Source organism: Lepidothrix coronata, unplaced genomic scaffold (assembly GCF_001604755.1).
Source record: "Lepidothrix coronata isolate B3197 unplaced genomic scaffold, Lepidothrix_coronata-1.0 Scaffold182, whole genome shotgun sequence".
NCBI lineage: Eukaryota > Metazoa > Chordata > Aves > Passeriformes > Pipridae > Lepidothrix > Lepidothrix coronata.
The window spans coordinates 300,961-322,725 of NW_016690362.1; the positions used below are offsets into that span (position 1 = coordinate 300,961).

A 21,765-nucleotide genomic window follows, 5' to 3' on the forward strand; every position below is an offset into this window, starting at 1 on the left:
AAAACAGATAGCTAAAGAGCTCTCAGAGCCATCTGGTAAATGACACTTACTGAAAAAAATATTATTGATGATTTCATACAATGGATTTTCCATGGTCTCTGTACTGAGAAAACAGCCTTCCACAAACTCCACCAGATGCAAATATGACTTAAGCCCAGAAATACAAAGACTACCAAGCTAATAAATTAGTCCTTTTTCATGTTAAAACTAGTGAAGGACAGCTATTCCAGCTGTCCAGTGAAATTTGTGGAAGTGAAAGAAGTCAGCATGTTCACATAAAAGTTAGAAGTCATTTTCATTATAAACTTCTGATAAGGTCACTGCACACACCAGTAAAAGAAACAAAGAAAACAACATAGGGATACGAAATAAAAAGCCTAAGAAGGTATACTTTTGCCTATATGTTTTAAGTGCAGATTAGAACTATGCAGGTGCACTTTGGAAAGCTGCATTCCCAAATCTGGTAGCAGATGGAGGAGACAGCTTGAAATAATTCATCTGCACAAGAAGAGAATGTGAGTGAGACTGATACTGACCAACAAGGCACTAACAGCATATGCACGAAGTACACTTTCTTAAGTGAGTAATGTCCCTCCTCCTACAAGAAATCTTTCAAGCTGTAATGGTAAAAAGGGAACTACCCATACGTGCCTGTATGGGTATTTTTTTAATACTCTCTCTTCGAAAAAAAAAAAAACTGGATGAAAAATTGTATGTCCATGAGTCACAGGAACTTCTAATGAGCCTGTATTCTGAAAATGTGCATATCAACCTTATTAAGTTGCCAGGAAATACTATTAATGAACCAAAATAAATAAAAACTGCCCTTTCCACTTAAAAACAGTCACAGGGAATGAGTTAATACACATGTTCTTAAATTAAGAGTCACCTGATGGAGACCAAAGCAACAAAGAGGCTGGTTACTAGGGAATTCTGTGTGAACACAGGAGAAAGATGTTCTTCAGCCTAACCTGAAAGCAGGATTCATCTGGTATCAGCAACAACAGACAACTAGTCAAAACAAGAGGACCTCCTTGCCAGCAATGCAGTCCATGCCAGTAAATTGGCCAATCCAATTTCAGACTATTACCAAGGAGAGTAAAGTACATCAAGCACTCTATACAAATCTTAACTTTCTCTAAATAAACTAGACCAATGAGCTGATTTCTTGCGCATGGAGAAGTTAATAAAATAAATCTCTCTATAATTCCCAGAAAGGACAGCTTAAGTGTGAATACATTTCTATGCTGCAGATTTCCAAGATGGAGAAAAAAGGCTACTCTCATACCCATCACCTCTTCCCTCTAGAAACGTGGACATCATTAATCTGCATCACAGAAGTCTGCTCACAACTTTCTCCATTTGTTAGTTCATACAAATTTCAGCACCTGAGGGAGGAAGGTGGGTATGAGCCATTCAAAGTGTTTCATTCAATTTATCCGCCTTTTTTTTTAAAGTAATTTTCACCACAGTCTTGGAACTGATTTATAGATACAGGGGTTTTAGACTGTTAAAAAAGCCTTAAAATACAGTACTGAAAGTTATTTTCCTCTGTCACTGCTATTTTTCTTTTCAGTCCATTGTACCAGTTATTCACTTTGTCAACCACTATTCTCCTAATATTTTAAAACCTACTTCTAACACAACTAGTAAGCTGCAAAGTCCTTAACTTTCGTATGGCTGTCACTCTAAAGTGTACTCTTAACTCAGGAAAAACCATTGGATGTGACTGGTTTAAGTCAAACTCCCTATCACCTGGTTACCTAATACACTTAGGAAAGGTACAAATTCTTTGTTGAGGATGGTGACTCACCAGGGTGCCAGTTAAAAAGCACATTTTACGCAATCATTTACCACTGAAGAATAACTTTACTACTGCATATAAAAGTTAAACCCCCCAAACGTAACAAAAATTTATTCCACTGCATGAAGCTAAGCATCTCCTTTGCACATATGTGATGGGGGGCACACACAGCGGGAGGAACACAACAAAGACAATAACATTTGGTTTGAATCCATTACTTAATTCCATTAACTGAAAAATATTCAAAGATACTCTTAAACATGGAAAAATTGACATAGAAAAAACAAGTCAAATGATTGTCTCAAAAATAGTTTTGGTACAAGTACAGACTGTTTGCATAAAGCACATGGAAGAAAAAGGAAGTTCTGAAGTTTTTGTTGAACGCACTTAAAAAATCAAGGCTTTTGTAAAATCATCTCCTAGTTCAAATTCCTTCACATAAATTACTCCCTGTAGTTTTACATCTGAAAACCAGATCACTAGAAATACTATGAAATCCCTTCATATGAAATATGAGCGATTAAGCCAATTACTAAGGCTTTGACTTTTTTGTTACTCATGGCACGAATGTGGGGTTTTTTAGATGGGACAAAGGTCCAAGGATTTCTGTGTTGGAGGCTTCAATAATCTTGCTATTATTTGCAGGTTTCACCATTAAGGGTTTATGCAATAAACCATCCATATTTGTCATTCAAAAAGTCTGGTAAGAATTTTAAATTTTGAATTATATAGAAAGCAACAGAGGTCACAACTGGCATTTTTATGGTACCACAGCTATGACTACTAAATTCATACACCTGCTTGCATAACCACAGCCCAGTTCCCTCTCAAAGGATTGTTAGAAGAGATAATCCATTTTTTTCCTGTTTTGAGTCGTCTGTAAAGTGATTCTGATTTTTAGAAAGGCAAGTCCTATTCCTTAACTATTCTCTGGGTCACTTAGATGATGTTTTTAGTTATGGGTGCTGTTCAAACTGTTCAGTTTATTTTTTATATAGTTATGTTACAGTAGATGGAAATCCTTCCTATTAATAGAGGAATATACGAGGCCCTGTTTTTAGTCTAAGACGAAACCAGTCTTCCATTCTTTTTCTGCATGAAACTTAGTATAAAGAACACCAACTGGGTAGCAGTCATTAGTGAAAGATAGGAACAAAAACAGATGTTTCAATTCAAGTAAGAAGGAACATCACATCAATCCATTACCAGTGTATGCTCAGACCTGTCCTCCCTCTCACAGTGTGGTAGACTGGGGAATCAGGGCTGTTCCTAGCTTGACCCATGTCCTCAGTAGGCCCATTCCATCACAAAGGAATTGCTATTTTATTAGATAAACACTGTATTATTTTCAAGAGACCACAGAGGGGTCCTAGCAGGAAGACACTACCACGAGCATACAGCAGTTGGGAAAACAGGAGATACTATATCACAACACACACATGCAAAAAGAAGTAATTATGGCACTAGATGCTACCTTCACTTTTCGTAGCCACAAGTCCAGAGAATTCAATATTTCATCTCAACAGTCTCCTAAAATGTGTTGCACCACAGGATTTCTGAATATTATCTTACAGTGGGAGAATACATAGCTTTGTTTTCCTAGACTTTCATATGTTTCTGCACTGCAAAACAATGTTGATTGTATGTGTCTCTGCTCTCAAGCTGTTTAAATGCCTCCCATTGATCTATCCAATCTGTGTTAGGGACAAAACAGATATTGACATCTCTGAGGCCCACAGAACTTGCACTGGGGCCCACACTGAGTCCAGGACTGCAGTTTAACATTACAGCTTCAGCCCAGTTGGCAGCTGGTTGCTGCCAGGAACAGGGAGACAGAAACTTCCCATCTCCTCCATTCCCACCTTCTTCATTTCTGGCCTTCAGTCATCTCCTCACATTACAAACACACTCAGCTTCCAAACCAGTAGAACAAACTTTACTATATCCTAAAGATTTTAAGAATGTGTATATGCCTTCCAAGTTAGAGAAGAAAAAGAACTGTAACACATGCATACAGAAAAGTCATGGCTCAACTAAATTGCAATTAGCCTGCATTACAACCCTCAAAGGAATGTCTCCTAATGAGGGAAAAATACATGTAAGGGTCAACTTACTCCACAAATTCCTATTGCATAGCTATTTGTGAAGCTGTTTATTTTCCTGAAAATGTGTGCTTCTAAATCAGGGAGAAAACTCTCATTATTTTTCTTACTCGAGCTGAAGCAAGCCTCATTACAAGCATGTATAGTCCTTTATCTGTACTGTATCATGTGCTACAAGCACTATCTCACTAGCTGCTGACCTTACACTATGAGTTTTAGAATGAAGTTAAGACAAAATACAATGTTTAAAGAACTGATTAAGGTATAGAATGCATCCAGAATGTAAAACTCAGCACTTCCAGAAGAGAAGCTTTAATGATTGGCCTTCATAATATTCACGTCTGAAGAAGCAAATTCGCAGTTCTTCAGGAATTCCAGTGAACCCCTACTTCCACAATTCAACTTAAGTGAATTTATTAAGTGGATTTAAGTGAAAATAAAGACCTCACTGGGTGCCTATCTTCATAAACCTAGATATTTGCACAAAAATGGATACTATACACTTGTGATGATCTAACTAGTTCTGGGACTGCTGGCAAACCAAGTTAAGTAGGCAACACAAGTGCCTCCTTTTATCTCCTCCTCAAAAAAACCAGAAAATTAAATCAATCGCTTAACTCTTCTCTGGTATGGTTCTTACAATCCAGAGTGGAGCTTTTGGGTTTTATTCCAGTATTTATTCCCAAAACAGAGCTGCAAAATATAAAAATCAATTAATAATGTTTTGATATAAGACAGCTCACCCAGACACTACACAGGACAGATTTACTGTTCTCATCACTAAAAAAACCATTCAGAAATCTGCAGAGACTTGTTTTTCACAAACGTTGACAGACACAAGTATTGCTTTTATTAGCACTGTCTAAGCTTATAATAGAAGTAAACTATTCATTTCAAATGACCAAAGCAAAAAAAAAGGAGCTTCCCCTGAGCATGGATCATTATTCTCAACTATGAATCATGAAAATCATATTATGTACAAAAAAATCCATTTTTTTTACCATTTTAGACTTCTCTGCACACCCACACTCCTATTAACACATTCAACTAATTCATTTTATGAATTTTATGTTCACAGAAAAGACCTCCATTTACAGAAAGACAGTTCCTCTTGGAAATACCACAGGCATTTGAACAAGGACACATGCAATCTCTCTCTCTTAAAAGATGCAGCAGCCAGTAAAACAAACTTAAACAAAATATACAGATAAAATACTCTTGTTCAGTGTTAATTAATTCAAGACCTAGATAGCCAATCAGTTGGAGAACAATATTCCTGGAAAAAAGAACCTTCCACTGAGAGCACCTGCCACAAAATCTCAGCAGCATCAAACAGCAGTACTTTTACAGGAAAATCATCCAAACCATCCACAATTCTTTTAAACCAAAAAAGTAATTATTTGCATTTTTCCTATCCTCAGAACCTCTTTTGTTACTCATTGCTGCTTGCTGCTTCTAAATCAACTCCTCTCACCTCTCCTTGTCCTGTTCCTTCCTTAGTCCCTTTTTTCTTTTAAACAGTCTCTGGCTCTTACAGTCTTCCTTCCTTCCTTCCAAGAGCCTGCCCTCTGTCTCCTAGCCTTGCATCTTCTCCCTCCTTTCTGTTCTTCAGCCTTGGTGTTTGAATCATAACCGCTTCCTCCCTCTGCTCTGCAGTGGATGCCAACACAGACAGCACTGCTAGTACTGAACAGATTGTCCCTGTGCTCCCATTTTGGAGAGCCACAGCTCATGGAGTCTGATGTTGCACATGAAGACAATGCGAGAAGACACGCTCAGACACTGGAATAAGCACAGGTGGCCCATCTGACCCTACAAAGTCTGGCCAGCATTGCAAACTGTGAGTGAAGCAAAATGAGCGTCCTTCAGGAAACTTAGTTGCCAGAACAGTGAACCTAATCTGAGTGGGTGAAATCTGTGCAAGATAAAAGTCTTAGACAAAAGAGGACTTGAATTGGGACAGCTCTCTCACAGTACGACAGCCCCTCTTCTCAGTTCCAAGTGATGGGACTGCTAGAGCTACTCTTCTAAACTGTGGAGTAAGCTAAACAAAATACTAGGTATTCTTCCTGCACTGCAAATCAGAGCTCTCACTCATAAGATTTTGAGACTACCATTTTCAAAACAGCAATTAAGACCAACCTATGCAGACTTGCCTCGCAACACTAGGTTATAAACCTCAGAAAATTTAGGACTGACTGATGAACAACTCTGCTTTCAATTCAGCAGGGCAGGAGAGGGCATGTGGCTGTAGGCAGCCAACTCAAGATATGTTAACCCATTCACCAGGCAGAGTCACTCAGAAAAGGACAATTTTTAAGTAGTAAAACATCTCAACCAAACCCCAAAATAACAGTTTCAAGAACGAAACCGTACAGCTGTGTAGGACATTTTTTTTCCAAATGCACCAGAACCTGCACCATAATCCAACCCACCATGAAATATTTGATGAGCTGAACTAAGCAAGACATCTAAGAGATGACCTCTGTCTTTAACAAGGCAATACCAAGTGCATGTGCCGTGCAATGCAGTTCAGACTTACCCCCCCATACTCTCCCACTATTCCTGGGTGAAAGACCCTGAAACAACCATCAAATCAGCAGACAGGGGCAAGTCAGAACCACCCCTTCCAAAGGGGGCACCAGTTCAGAAGTATTCAGTGAATTACTGTGTAGGCCAAGCTCAAGACGTTCTATGTAATATTTTCTCCCATTTAAAACTTCTGTCATGTAAGCTGTCTCCGTTATCCTCTGGTGGCTTTGGTTTTTGGTTTTTCTTTTTAAATTTGCTACGGACTTTCACGAAAATGGAACAACTACAATTTGAGTAACACATTTTATTATTTCAACAGCTGTTCATAAGTGAGATTAATTCCACTAACAATGAGGAAAAAATAAACAGAAAAGAAAAAACTCACTGAAAAGTGCAATTTTTTTCTTAGAATCAGTAACAATTCTGTTGGTTTAGGTCATGCAATTATTATTTTTAGTAAATATCCTTAAATTTTCTTTCCAATTAAAAAAGGCAAACTAATGAAAACTCTGCTTGCAGAACTATATTTTCAGTCCTTCAGCCATTTGAAATTATTTTCTACTTGTTTTGCACTTAAAATGCCTTCCCAGACATGACAGATTAAACAGAAGCCCATGTGTCAATTAGAAGTTATCAGAAAACTTACAAGAAAAAGTACTAAACCAGACTGATTTTGCATCTGTTTATCTTCCATTGCTCTTTAATGTCTTGAAATTATCAGCATAGTCTATTTGACAGAACTAAACAAAGGAAGAGAAACAGTATCGTTTTGGAGCTGGGATTTTTAGTGTTCTGTTAGAGAGGTGTAATTGGCAACACCAGCAAAGGATGTTCAACACTGGTTCAGTAATTCACAAAAGAAATTTGACAAACAGCAACCATTTAGAAAAAGAGATTTCTGGATCACTTCCCGTCACCATGGCTTCAGCTTTCAGCACATGTAGCTGTGTTATGGCTATTTGAACAGATTTTTTGAAGCACAGTGCTTTACTAAGTGGTTCCAGTCAGGAACCTGGGGAGACCTATCAGCCAAGCGGTCCCAAGATCTATATTACAATTACTTACATACATACATTTATAAGATACTCAATGTATCCTATAGCAATATTCTATGTTTCTTAGCTACAGCAAGTCTGTTCAAATGACAGATAAAGTACAACAAAAACAGTCATATAGGCCATTCATCTGTATGGCGTTTTATATCTCTGCAAGCCAAGAACCTCCTTCTCTGTGCTCTTTTATACTGTTCTGACTCAGGTAAGAAGACCTTTAAGTCATGCCTAGTCTTGCCCAGACAGGAACTGCAGAAAAACATTGTACATGCAAGTAGGTGGTTAGCAATACCAACACGGAATTAGTTATTCTCTCAAAGTCTTCCCGAGTGAAATACCAGTCCAGCAGAGCTCTGCAACACTTCTTTGGGGGCGGCAGGCTACAAATCACACTCCCATACAACAGTAAAAAAAAAACATTTTCTTTTTAATTTTGAAAAATACCAACACTGCTCTCAAGTTCATTAAGAATTAGTTACGTAATGGTAGCTTTTAAATAGCATGTTAGCTTGGACAGGCCACATTGATTGATTCTGGATCCCACCCAGGCCATCAAAACATCCAGAGATGACTAAACTTGTGGCACATTGAATTACCAGCCAATTTTAGAATCTGGTCTCGATATTCAGGGGCCCCAATACTCTAGGGCTCTATAAGGAAGAAGCAAGAAAGTTAGCAAAGTAATACTCAAAATAAATTCTCCTCAAAAAACCAAACTGATGTTTGAATTAGAAAAATTAACACATAGTTTAATGCAGCTACTTACAATAATGCATACTAGACTATATAAAAGAACTAGTCCAAATGATTTCTAAGCTATTACTGTTCTGCTTTGAAAACCACTAAAAGACAGGGATCCCAGAGCAATATGAAACAGGGTGTATGTCCTTTAACAATAATAAGGAAGTGGGAAATTATGTAGGTAAGGCAAGACAAACAATGTCATTCTGATGCTTAGAAAGACCTAGGTATATTGCTGGGGGAAAAGAAGAGGGGCAAAAATTAATATAAGTTAGGGGAGAAAGATAAATTACAGTCAGGAAGCCACAAATGAATATAATGTTCTCTCTTGAATAAATGTCTTAGTGAAGCAGCAGGTGTTGCTTATGTAAATGATGTTTCTGACACTGTTCAACATAACCTGGAGACCATGAATCCAAAATAAGTAGTGCAGATAAGGGTAATTACTAGAAATTTTGCTTTCAGAGAACTAAAGCAGTGGATCAGTATTAAAAAAACCCAAACCCAGAAAGCATTTCAGGCAGGTCCAGCTAGAACTTGACCTGTAGCAAATTTTGCTTAGTTTATTAATGTTGGTGATCAAACAGCAGCCTCACTGAACGATCTACAAATTGCAACTTCTGCTCCTCCTCAGTTTGGTGTAAGATGTATGAAGGAGACAATCCTGATTCCAGGCAAGCTTAGGAAATCAGGGCTTCTAAACTGCACTTGATAAAATCCATGCAGGTGAGAGCAAAACAAAATACCGTAAGTCTGAAAGAGATCAAGTAAAGTAAATAAAAACTCCACATATACAAAAAAATAGCCATCTAAAGAGTAATAAAGCAGAAAGGAACTTGAGAAGCAATACAGGATCAGATTAAAGAGTTATAAACCTGATATTGATCCTGAAAGCCAAATACAATTTGGGAAAGTGATAAGACCACTGAGCACAAGAAGTTAAAGTATTTCAAGCCTAGTCAACACCATTGTCCTAGTTTTGAAATACCACATACATCATCCTTGTGTATTCTAAGGAACATATCCTAAAACCTAGTTCTAAAATTACTAAAAACAGATTGACAACAACTGGAAGGAAAAAAAAACAAAAAAACACTCATCTTCTTAGTAGAGTTATTTGACTTTCCTAGCAGTGACTAGAGTAAATGAAAAAAAAAAAATTAAAGGGGTCTTTATGTATAAACTCATTTTTATGATTTATTTTAGGTGACAGTGCACATGAACAAATTTCTCCTCCCCTTCACCTCCCCGTCTCAAACAGAAAAATTTCCTTCCAACTTCAATCTCCTCTTTTCTTGGTCTTCTTGTAAAATTAACATGAAGTTCTTTAAATAGAATTAATCAGTGCAGTTACCAGGAAAATTACATACTCTTCAGTATTGTTGATATCCATACTAATTCTACTGCTTTTCACACTTAGCAATTCACCTCTACACAGTCACAATTTTAAACCAAGTTTCAATGTGAGGGTTTTTTTTCTTCTAGACAGCAGTTACATTCCTACTCCAGTTGGTATCATGTTTACATCTATTAATATAAAATAATTTAGACTTTAACTATAGTTGTGTATGCACGCACTTATTTTGGCTCTGATCATGCATGTATTTTAGCTTTGATTTTATTTTTCATCTGTTCTATGAAACAGCAATAATATTCCAACTCATACCAAAACCCATCAAGTATCTACATCAGCTCTAATAGATGCTCAGAGTGAGTCTGAAGTGCCAACAGCACATACCGAAGTATGACATCATCTTTCAGCCTTTTAAAAAATTCAGATTTTCAGTAACTCTTGCCTACATTTCAGACCACCACCATCACAATTCCTTCATTAACAGTTTTTTCTGCCAGAAATTTAAGAACAGTAAGTTATTCACATATACATATTGGTTTCTGTGAACAGGCATTATGAAACCAAGTGGCAAACGCAGGCACTTATAACAATCATAAAGCTAGAAACAGACAGCATTCCCCTTTTCCTTTTAAAATACGTATGCATATTTACTAGTTGACAGATCTAAAAGCCAGAACAACATATAAAAGCAGTCTGAAAACCCAAGACTCCTGACTTATCATGTAAAAATATTTGCTGAAGGACAGAACAAGACTTTGATCACATCTCCAGTGCTATTCTAAATCATCTGTGGAACCAGATCGTGAAGTCTGGGTCCAACAGACATTTACAAGAAGGAATGCAAAACTCCTCCAGTTATACAAAGGGCACCTGCAGTACTGCAAGAGGGAAGAAGGTAACCACTGGCATATGTACAAAAAAAACGCTATTTCTCAGATGAATTAGCATCCATTTCAGAAAGAGAACTCAAAACATTCTAGTTACCTATCTGCATGTATGACAGATTCTGTAAAGCTTTAAAAACAAACCTTCTTACATCTGCATTAACAGAAAAAACATAAGGAATCTGGCAAACAAGTTAGAAAAAACCCCTAAAACAACATGATAAATGTAAAACAAGTTACCCCCACAAATTACCACATCCACCTGAACAGGGCAGCACCATTACAACTGAAGAGAGAAAAATGCTATGGAAAATAGGGAACAGTGATTATTTAACCATTGTCCTATAGAAGGCAATCTCTCTCCTAACATTGCATTTTCCATCAGAAAACAATTCTCAAAAGTATTTGTCTCCTACATTTTCATAGAATCATAGAATCAGCTGGGTTGGAAAAGACCTCTGAGATCATCAAGTTCAACCATTGATCCACTACCGCCGTGGTTACTAGACCATGGCACTAAGTGCAACATCCAGTCTCATCTTAAAAACCTCCAGGGACAGAGAATCCACCACCTCCCTGGGCAGCCCATTCCAATGCCTGATTACCCTCTCCGTAAAGAATTTCTTCCTAATATCCAACCTAAACCTCCCCTGGCACAGCTTATGATCGTGCCCTCTTGTCCTACTGCTGGTTGGCTGGGAGAAGAGATTGATACCCACCTGGCTACAACCTCCTTTCAGAGAGTTGTAGAGAGTGATGAGGTCTCCCCTGAGCCTCCTCTTCTCCAGGCTAAACAACCCCAGCTCCCTCAGCCTCTCCTCATAGAACTTGTGCTTGAGTCCCTTTACCAGCCTTGTTGCTCTTCTCTGGACCTGCTCCAGCACCTCCATGTCCTTCCTGAACTGAGAGGCCCAGAACTGGACACAGCACTCAAGGTATGGCCTCACCAGTGCTGAGTCCAGGGGAAGAATCACTTCCCTGATCCTGCTGACCACACTGTTCCTGATAGAGGCCAGGATGCCATTGGCCTTCTTGGCCACCTGGGCACACTGCTGGCTCTTGTTCAGCTTCCTATCAATCCAAACTCCCAGGTCCCTTTGTGCCTGGCTGCTCTCCAGCCACTCTGTCCCCACTCCGTTATTGTTTGTGAATTTGTGAGACAGAACAAACAGTGGTAAGCTCAATTATAGCAACACCAAGCTTACTGACCAACAAGTCTTCCCAACCACCAACTCCCAGGTATGATAAAGAAATTTGTGAAGCTCCAATGCCTCTAAAAGGTAAAAAAACACTTTATGCAGAGAGACCAATGATTAAAAGAGACAGTAGTAGCATTATTAATCTTTGGGAAATCAGCAGTATAATTCAAAGCTCATGGCTCTTGGTCCAACATTTCCATTTTTAGACAACAGTTTTTCTACATATCAGGTAAATCTTTTAAGAATCCTTCCTCTTAACCACAAAATACATAGAAAATAGAAAAAGAAAAACATAATATTAGAGAATAAACAGCTGTCCAAACATCTACTTAAGTCCAGAAAATAAATCCTTTATCACTGCAAGGGCTTTCAGTCTTGAAAAGATTAGTCAGATTAGCCTAACAGTGCCATGAATAAAACTCCCTATAACTTGCTTTTTGTTTTGGGGATGGTGATAAGGTGTAGTTAAGCTTCTCTCTCAAAAGTATTTTGTCAGAATAAAGATGATTTTACATTAGACCCCATTCCAACAAGTAAAGGTTAATTTATTACTGGATTTATGTCTGTACCTAAATACAAGAAAGCTCCATCTGGTTTATATGAATACCACAAAATATCGGTCTATGTGTTACATATTATATTGATTGTACTGTTACAATAAAGGCAAATGATTCTGAGGTTTCTCCTGTTCTTGCCTGTGACAGACCTATCTATCTCTGTATACTCTTACAAATATAATTCATGTATTAAAACACAGACTGCAAAATGCCTCAGACTAATAAAAGGGATTTTAAATACTTACAAAATCTAGTTGATAATACAAAATACTTTCCCTGATTAACAAAAGGAATTTACAGCGCTTTCTTACACTCAGGATCATCTTTGATTCATGTAAACTTACATTAGAGATAGAGATGAGTTTATGAGCTGCTCAAACCAGGAACAATATTTCTATAAACAACCACCCTCCAGTGTAATAACAAATACAATATTTTACATAAGACACAAATTAATATCTCTGTGCCCGCTATTTAAATTTTGGTATCATGAAACTGAAAAGAAATCCTATGTACTCACGTATGCTCTTCTATCACAAAGTATTTTGACACAGCTGTTTCTGATTTTTTGTACTACTTACTACTAAAACCATTTCAATATAGTTCTGTAATTCCTTGTCAGAAGCACTTACCGTAAAAACACTATTTTTCAAACACTAAATGGAAATGGCAGGTGTGGTGTATTTGTGCTAAACTAAACTATTACTGTAAGCCACAAAGTTAAACTGTAAAAATGCAATCAAATACAGATTAAATAAGAAGAATATAAAAACTTTTTTACTAGACAACTGGGCTGAAATAAAAAGCATGAAAGAAGGGTATTTTTTAATTTGTATCAGCCATGATTAGGGTGATCCTGAGCTCTACCGACAATGCAAATGCCAAGCAAGATGTATTGTTTCAACCAGTCAATTTAGAACTGACTCACCAGTCTATTTAGAACTGAAGCATAATCACTGTACAGGTAGTAACACAGAATAAAATTGTTTTATAGGTAAATTGTATTTTCAGTTGAGATGACAGAACAGGCAGCAGTCCCTATAAGGCTCATAGCTGGAGCATCAAATCCAAACCTCAGCCTCAAAGGTTGATTCCTTTTGAAAAAAGGAAGGAAAAGGAGTCAGTTCTTGACAGCTTACTAAAAGACATGAAAACTTGTCATATTTTTGTTATAACAGAAATATGGCCAAAAAAAAAAGTCAGAAAAAAACAAAAGCAGTAACGGTAGTCCTTCGGTTACAAAAGAGCAAGCAGCTTCTGTAGCACCCTCAGATTTTGTCTAAAGTTGATGTTTGTTAAGACCTTCCATACCAGAATTTCAAAGTATGTATTAATACACACTTGCAATTTTCCACATGCACAGTAAAGCTCTAAGGATCTCAAAAGGTTTTTTTACATTGATTTGCCTCAGAATTCAGTCATTCAAGGGAAAGACTAAATCTCAGTTTTCATTTAATAGGCAAAATTAGAAAACAACTTAAATCCTGATTATATAAAAATATTAGAAGAAGGTCAGCCATAATCCTCTTTGCTTTGTAAATGAACAATTCCAGTAGTGTCCTTAGAACACCGAGATCATTTAGTTCATTCTCTGGAGGCCCCTATGGACTGAAGGTATGTAACTGCACAGGTATCATACAGAAATGAAGAACCATGTTACTTGATGAACATGGAATAACAGTATAAATAGGTAATTTAAATGCAGTAGGCATGCCTTTGGATATGTCAGTAGAGATATTATTAATCTGGGGTAAGCATAGGAGAGTTTAAGCCCTAACCATGAAAATAGGGGCCCAAACTCTCAAAAATTTTACATGCTGCAATGATTCACAGCTCTGAAGCACCCACTGTTAGGTGGCTATACCAAACAGATAATCAAATATGAAAAGCAGACCCATTACCAATACAACCTGGCATTTCTCAATTCTTTGCAGCATTCTTTTTATTGAAGACTGTGAAGACATTTGTATCCATCATATATTACACTCCAAAGCTCACAAAAAAGCCCCCCCAACCCACAAAAACCCAAACCAAACCAAACAAAAAAGACCAAACCCCACCCACCAAAAAAACCCAACCCAACAACACAAAACTAACACCCACACATTGACAGCATTGGGAACTGTACTGAAAAGAACACTGGTTCTCTATCTTATCATCGTATGAAATTTCTACCATCAGTACCATACACAATTCTGCTCTTCCCAAGTAAAAAAAGCTATTGCAGAATTAGGAAGGGTAAGAGAAAGGCAAAGAACAAAAGGTACTGGATTTCCTGATTCAGAAAGTCATGAGATAGAAGACATTAAAGTTTACAGCTATAAATCAGTCCTATCTTCCTCCATCTACATCAGTTGCTGTGCTCTGTCAGAGGCAGCACCATTACGGAGAGGGAACTTCAATGTGACCAAATACAGTAAGCTAACTGTAACACTGGGTTTCTAGATGAAAGACAACAGTTACATTTTCATGTACAAGAAAATGTATCCAACTTGTCCAAATATTTAACCAGCTCTTCTGAATACCTTTCCAGTGTCTATCAAGATGGTCATGAGCATCAACATTACTTTCTACATCCAAGCCATTTTAATAAAACCAAAGCTAAAATAGCCAGAATAGCCTTTACTAATGAAGAAATGACAACTGCTTTGCAGAATAACCCAAGAGAGAGCATTTGGCTCACAATTCCACAGCAAAAATATTAAATAGCCACTGCATTTACCTGCTCTTCTCTCTCACGTTTTCAGTCTGACCAAATCTACTGCTGCTTCCTTTTTATAGTAAAGGACTCCTTGACTTCTTATAGACAAGGAGCAAAGATTTCTGAGGAACACTCCCTCACAGCTGAGCATGTAAATGATTAAAAAATACTATAAGCTTCTGATTCTTAATTAATCCCAGACAGGAAAGCGCTCAGGCCACAGTCATTTTGCAGCTCATCCTCTTTCCACACAACCTCCTCCCAATAGCAAGTTGTTTTCAGAGAGGAGAGGTTAAAGCATCAGTTCTCCCTTCTCAGAGAAAGGAAAGGTGCACTGGTTCTCAACTTCAGACTTTCTCCTCAGCAAGTCTCTGAAAAGAATTCTAACACAGGTGTTAGAAGAGAGAAAAGGAAGAGTAAAAAGAGAAAGCTATGCTGAAGAAAATAAATGCTGAAAAGCGGTAAAAAAAAAAAAGGAAAAAAGAATAGAGTAAGAAAATAAAAGAAAGAGCACAAAGAAAAAAATTATATTAAACTTCCTCATATCCTGAAAAATCATACCTACACTACCACATATACATACACACACTTACTACACCTCTGAGCTACAGGCTTTACAAACACATTACAAAGAGCACAGCAGCAAGTGGCTGTTCCCCTAAGGTATCACTGTCACACAAAGAAATCAGGGGCTTTAAGAGCTACGCTACACCAATACTGACAAAGGCAAAGAAGAAGGGGAAAAAAATGTCTTCTCCAGCATTTCCTGTGTCGCAGATATGCAACCAGAAGCCTCCAAACAATTCCACGTGTGTGATACCAAGCAAACAGGTTGGTCCAACATGGATGAGGAAGTGGCTTTCCTGCCTTTATTTCATGTGCATAGGGAGTGGAGGCACTAAAGGCTGGCCAGTCCAGCACACTGTAGGTGCAGCGTAGACCAGCTGACACATCCAGACACTCAGCCTCACAAACAACAGGACACTGATGTGGTTGAGGGAGAGGATCATTCTCACATGATCCCAGAAGGTTTATGCACACACATACGCTAAACACCCAACAGCAATAAAACAAAAGATTCCACCATAGCACATTCCAATTTAATTCTATCCAAGCAATTCCTCAACTTTAAAAGACTCTGCCACCCTAGACTTGCCAGTTTAGAGAAAATTTTCCTCTTGTGCATTTTCTAATATATATAGATGCTAAAATGTAACTTGATGAGATTTAATGACCAACCTGGCTTCTTCCCTTTCCATTTTTTTTTATGAACAGGCTTGGAAAAGGCTACAGCTCAAACATGTTAAGCTTCTATAAAAATGCCATACGTAAAGCCAAAACTGAATTTTTGACTACCCTGATGAGTTAGAAAATCATAAGCTTCCTTTGCTTAAAAAATCCCTATTTCTAATATAAACTGAAAAAGACTAAGTGATGTATTAGTGATACTAAAGGTCAATATAATAAATAGCAGAGTTTCAAGGTACCGAAGAACTGTATATTAGTACCAAGTCTTTACATAGGGAATTGATGGAATGAACTAGTGACTGATAACAAATTCAGCAAACAGCATATACAAGGCATAACACTAAATAGATCAACAGGCTATAAAATCTACACCCATTAATAGGAAGCACTATTTATTAATTGCATTACTATTAGTGCCCCAAAGATGGCTGAGACTCCCTTTTTACAAGAAATCACATGGAAAAGACAAAGGATAATGGCATCAAGTTGCTCCTGGGGAGATTCCAAGTGGACGCAAGGGAAGTTTTTCACAATGAGAACAATCACACATTGGAATAATCTCCTTGGGGAAGTAGTGGATTTCCCAACATTATACACTTTAAAGATTTGGCTGGACAGGGTGCTGGGCCATCTTGTTTAGATCGTGCTTTTGCCAAGAAAGATTGGACCAGATGATCCTTGAGGTCCCTTCCAGTCTGGTATTCTCTGATAATGCAAAAACTATACAGTATCATTCACATTATGATGTGTACAGACATGTATGCTATGCTATATACATAAAAAAACATGACTAATACCTGATGCTGATGGCATCTGTAAAACTAGCATCACACTGTCTAGTAGGCACTGATCTTTATCTTCCATCAAATGGAGCAGAGTTAAGTTGTGGGTTTGCATTATGCATAAGCAGTGAACACAATTATGTTTAAAAGCAAGCCGATCTTCTCTGATCTCAAGTGGAAAGTGTGAATTCTGATCTTCACAGGTGACAGCTCTGTGCATCATTCCAGTTTACTAGTTAGCTTCCTTGAATCTGCGTCCCCAATAGAAAACTTGAAACACGCAGTCACGGCTAATGTTACGCAAGCTAATATCTACACGAGCAAGAATATCAAATAAGAGGGCAAAGCAGTTATTTTACTTCATCTGGCACAGAGAAACTGCTATGAGTTCTTGATTTTACAGTTCAAGACGGATACTAAAGGATAAGAAGGGAGTGATCAAGAAAAGGAAAGAGTTATAGAAGGACTGCCAGTGACTGGACATCTTTTGCTTTTAGGTAGATGTAATCATTTAAGAATTGGTCATCTCTGAATACCCAGAAATATTTTCATTGAAGCTTTCTTTAGAAATTCTGTATTTCAAGTTGGTGTATCTGTTCTAAAGCATGAATTTAGGAAATTTAATGGTCAGTGCAGGTAAAGTAGTAGCAGCTGCATATGTTCTCAAAACATTTTACAAAGGAACAAAGTATTTTGCTCTCTAGGGATAAAAAACAAAGCAGGGGAATAACACTAATGGTCCAAATGTTCCTAATCTATTGTCTCTTCTGTTGGGGGTTTGTTGTTTGCTGGTTTTTGTTTGGTTTGGGTTTTGTTTGTTTTACTTTGGGGGAGGGGGTTTTGGGGGAAGAGGGACTGTTTGTTTTTGTTGGTTTGGTTTTTTGTTTGTTGGGTGGATTTTTTTTTGTCCTTGAACTTACTGGGGTTTTTTCTGCTTCACAGATTCCACTTCTATTTAATGTCTCAGATTTATTTAATTGCTGAATATTATTACTAACCTGCAACAATGAAAATATTTTAACTGCAAAAATGTGCTGCTATTCAAGTTTAAGAAGCACAGCACAATGTACTTTAGCAATGTGCAAGCTGAACAATGCAAAAAATCAGAATACCAGGGTTGCTCATTCTTCACCAGCCAGTCCTACAAAATGTTAATATAGCAGAATCAATAAAAGAACACATCTTGTTTGTTAATCAGTGTATATTTGTAATCATACATAGTCTTAAGTACATAGTTACTAGTTCTAAGTTACACTACATTCCACACTTTAAATGTAAAGCCAGGGGAAATTCGTACACAGAACAATATACCTATTTAATCTACCAAGAGCTCTGTACATTTATGCAAGCCACAGAACTCAGTTTTACAAAACCCAGACAATTTCCAGGGCATAGGATTGCAGTGATTAAGCACCCAGAGTCCCAGCCAGTCTCAAACAGGCTGTGCTAAAATCCATGCTGTTAAATCCTTGCAATCATTTTTAATCTAGGCTAGCTAGATTAATGCTGACTTGGGTGTGCCTGACTATTCAGAAATCAGGAAGTTTGCAGACACAGCATGCCTCATTCTGGGCCTGCCTAGTCAACAGGTGCCTGTAACATAAAAGAGTATGGATCATTACAATCCATATCATTAAATCTTCAGTCATTGTGGAGTAAGAAAACAGCAATCAAAGCATAAAACTCTCACCAGCTAATGGGCAGCCAAAAATTAATGGGATCCAGGCTTTTCTCTTTTCGTTCACTCATATACACTTAGTTTCTGAATATCCAATTCTTTCAGTCTCATACACAATGAAATGAAGGTGAGACTTTTACCATGAACACCCATTTCCTATTACAATAGACACAGTTAGCTATTAAGAACATTATTCAGTTTTGATGAATGGTCTTATTGCTATTTTCCAGTTCTAGAGTACTTTAACTAATCTCTGAACTACCACATGCAAAATTCTGGTAACTCATGACATTTTTATGTTTACATTCTTTACATGTTTACATTCTTTACATATTTTATGTTTATATGCTTTTCTGTTAAAGCATAAAAGAATGTAAAAATAGACTAAGCACTTTCTATTTCTTTTCCATATAAAGATAATTACTGCAGATATCATTACAATACCACAGTATAAAAACATTACACAAGGCAATCACTAACCTGGGAACAAACATGCATCACCTTGGGAACATACATGCATCTAAGACACCTATTTCCTTTGAGTCACAGGTGCATATGCATGCAAACGAAACATATATGTGCATTCCTCAAGCAATACCCTTTCTTTATAAGGAGGCCAAGACAGTAAGCACTAATTGCATGGGTTTTTGCTAACTTTCTTTAGACTCCTCAGGGAAACAACTTTAACTGCAAACCTACACAGTCCTAATAACAGAAACCTTTATATAATCACCAACTAAACCTTGGGGAAATGTCTGGGGAAAAAAATTAAGACCTGCAAAATGTAAGCAAGGAACACAACTTTGTACATCTCTCCTGGCCACTCAGAGAAACAGTACCCAAATAGCTTCTGCCTCCCTTTGCAGGGAGCACAGCACTACATGTCCCTAAGCACATCCTTGTGGAAAAGCAAGAATAACTGAGGCAAAACCTTTCCCACCTCAACCCCACCCAAACAGTCTTTATTACTAGGGATAAATGAAGCCATGGGGCTTCAGCCTGTCAACAGCAAAAGAACAATACCGATAAAACCAGCAGCTTTAAACACCATCCTACAAAATGTAACTTAAGGTCTGCTTGCACACAGTGGTCATCCCTTTCTCTTTCCTCCCCCCAGTCCTCCTCTTCATTTCAAGTGCAGGTCAAAAAGAAATAAGCAGCCTGAGTTCAAGTTGTATGTAGAATTTTACAAGTTTTATTCTGTCAGTATTAACTAAGTTTATGCTGCTGAATGTCTTACACCTTAGTATCTCTACATTTTTTATGGAAAGTATAAGACAAAAATCCTAAACTGTGGAATCCAAACATAGCAGAGGGAAAAACTGCTCACTTACCTTCCACCAGTAAGTTAAATTCATAGCTAAGACTGCTTTTACTTCATCACTCAAGACAGCCCTTTTTCACTGTCTGTGCCCCACTACACAGTGTTCAGGTTTGCTCTGATCCTAAATAGTCTCTTGGGACCACAAACTTCAATAAAAAAACAAAACAAATTTTTGTATGGCATCGTGGGAGAGAAATGGACACTATTTTCTCCTCAGTCAGTAACTTGGAGTGCTGCATATCACAGAAAACCACAATAATGATTGTGTGAAAAATCAACACTAAAGATGGTGCCAAGTTAAAAGGTAAGATGATTCAAAGGGAAAGACAAAATAATTAAAATAGCCTTTTCCAAGGGCTCCGCTAGTTCAGTGAACAAATACATTTGTTTCCAATACATATGTCCTTTGAAGGAAAGGTTTTGTCACTACAGTAAGTCAAACCTCAGAAGCTGAGCCTCTGCCAACACAATGCAGCTTTGCTGACAGTATTTCAGAAGAACAGTTTTAAACTGACACTTTTGACACAACAACATCCTCTAAAGCAACAGGGTAGATTCTCTCACGTAAGAAACCTATTTATTTCTTTAGACAACTAACAGACTGATGAACTGATGTTACAAGGGAGGGTTTGTCTTTGGCAGCAGTGTTTACACTGTCACTTCAACTGGGCTTCCTTTGCATACCCTACATCTAGAGTTTTTAATATTTGTTAATAAACATGTGATTAAAACTTGTTCGGGGGGGGGAGCTGTGGTTTTACTGCCTGGTTGCAAATCTACTTAAACTGACCTAAGTTAAGATCTCTAATGCTGTTCTTCCAGCAGTCCCTAGCAAGTATTCTGGTCACCTCCCTTCAGGCAGCACTACTGCTTGCACAACCTGTTAATTCAAGAAGTTGATCCATCTGAAAACAAATCCAACCCTGCCTATCTTTGCAAAACCAACAACACTGCTCTCTATCCCTTCTCCCTCACCCTCCAAAACTGCACACTGAAATTTTCCAACCTTCTTCATATGTCACCTCGAACCACACCTGCAAAGGACTTGCATTAGATACAAGGCAGAGGACAAGGCTGCATGGGCAGAACTGGAGCATCTCACACTTGCAGCATCCTTTTTATCTTTTCACAAACTTCCTAAAAGTATATTACATTTCTCTGCAAAAGGACAAATCATGTACTAAAAGACCAAAAGTCTTTTTCAAGCATCAGACACATTCAGAATAATCATCCCTTTCTTCCTTAAAACATAAGTTTCACAAGTAGAGCAAAAGAAACCACCTACAAAAACTACTATGTTTTAGAAAACGTGACAAAAGCAGGCATTCTGTCACAGCCTGAACAGAGTCCAACCTGCTGTTACAAACACTTCAACACACACAGAGTAGAAAGGGGGGGAGGGAGTAGCCATCTAGTCCCCTTGCATCTCCCTCCTGGAATAAGCTCTCATGTACAGAGGATGCATTCAGCAACAGACTGGAATAGAGTATGGCACTCGGCAGCAGCCAGCCTACCAGGGGAAGCCATCCTGCTGGAGACCACTCCTTATGCATTGTATGAAACACTACCAGCGCTACCAGCAGTCACAAAGCCAACACTCATTTTGCGGCAACTAGCAGTACTCCAAAAGGTCAGATGGTACAGAAAGCAGAACATGCACTCTTACCTATTCAAATTCTTGAGAAGGCAGGCACATGGAGCTTTAGCAAAAGCTCCAGGTGGATGTCATGATCAACTCCTGATGAATCATAACACAGTGAAACCTAGAAACAGAAAGACCATGGGCATGAACAAAATCTAAATGGGA

The 21,765-nt window shown here is 37.9% G+C and overlaps 1 protein-coding gene across 2 annotated transcripts in view; it reads right to left on the minus strand.

Annotated features, from left to right (window-relative positions):
* The window catches only part of SIPA1L1 (signal induced proliferation associated 1 like 1), a 190,168-nt gene that overhangs the window by 117,415 nt on the left and 50,988 nt on the right, over positions 1-21,765 (minus strand). Inside the window, exon 1 of one of the 2 annotated variants that reach the window (XM_017830676.1) lies at positions 18,647-18,665. The exons of the other annotated variant lie outside the window; for it this stretch is intronic. The gene's annotated coding sequence lies outside the window, so the exon portion shown is untranslated. Of the gene's footprint in view, positions 1-18,646; positions 18,666-21,765 lie in introns of those variants that run through there. 2 annotated transcript variants of the gene reach the window in all.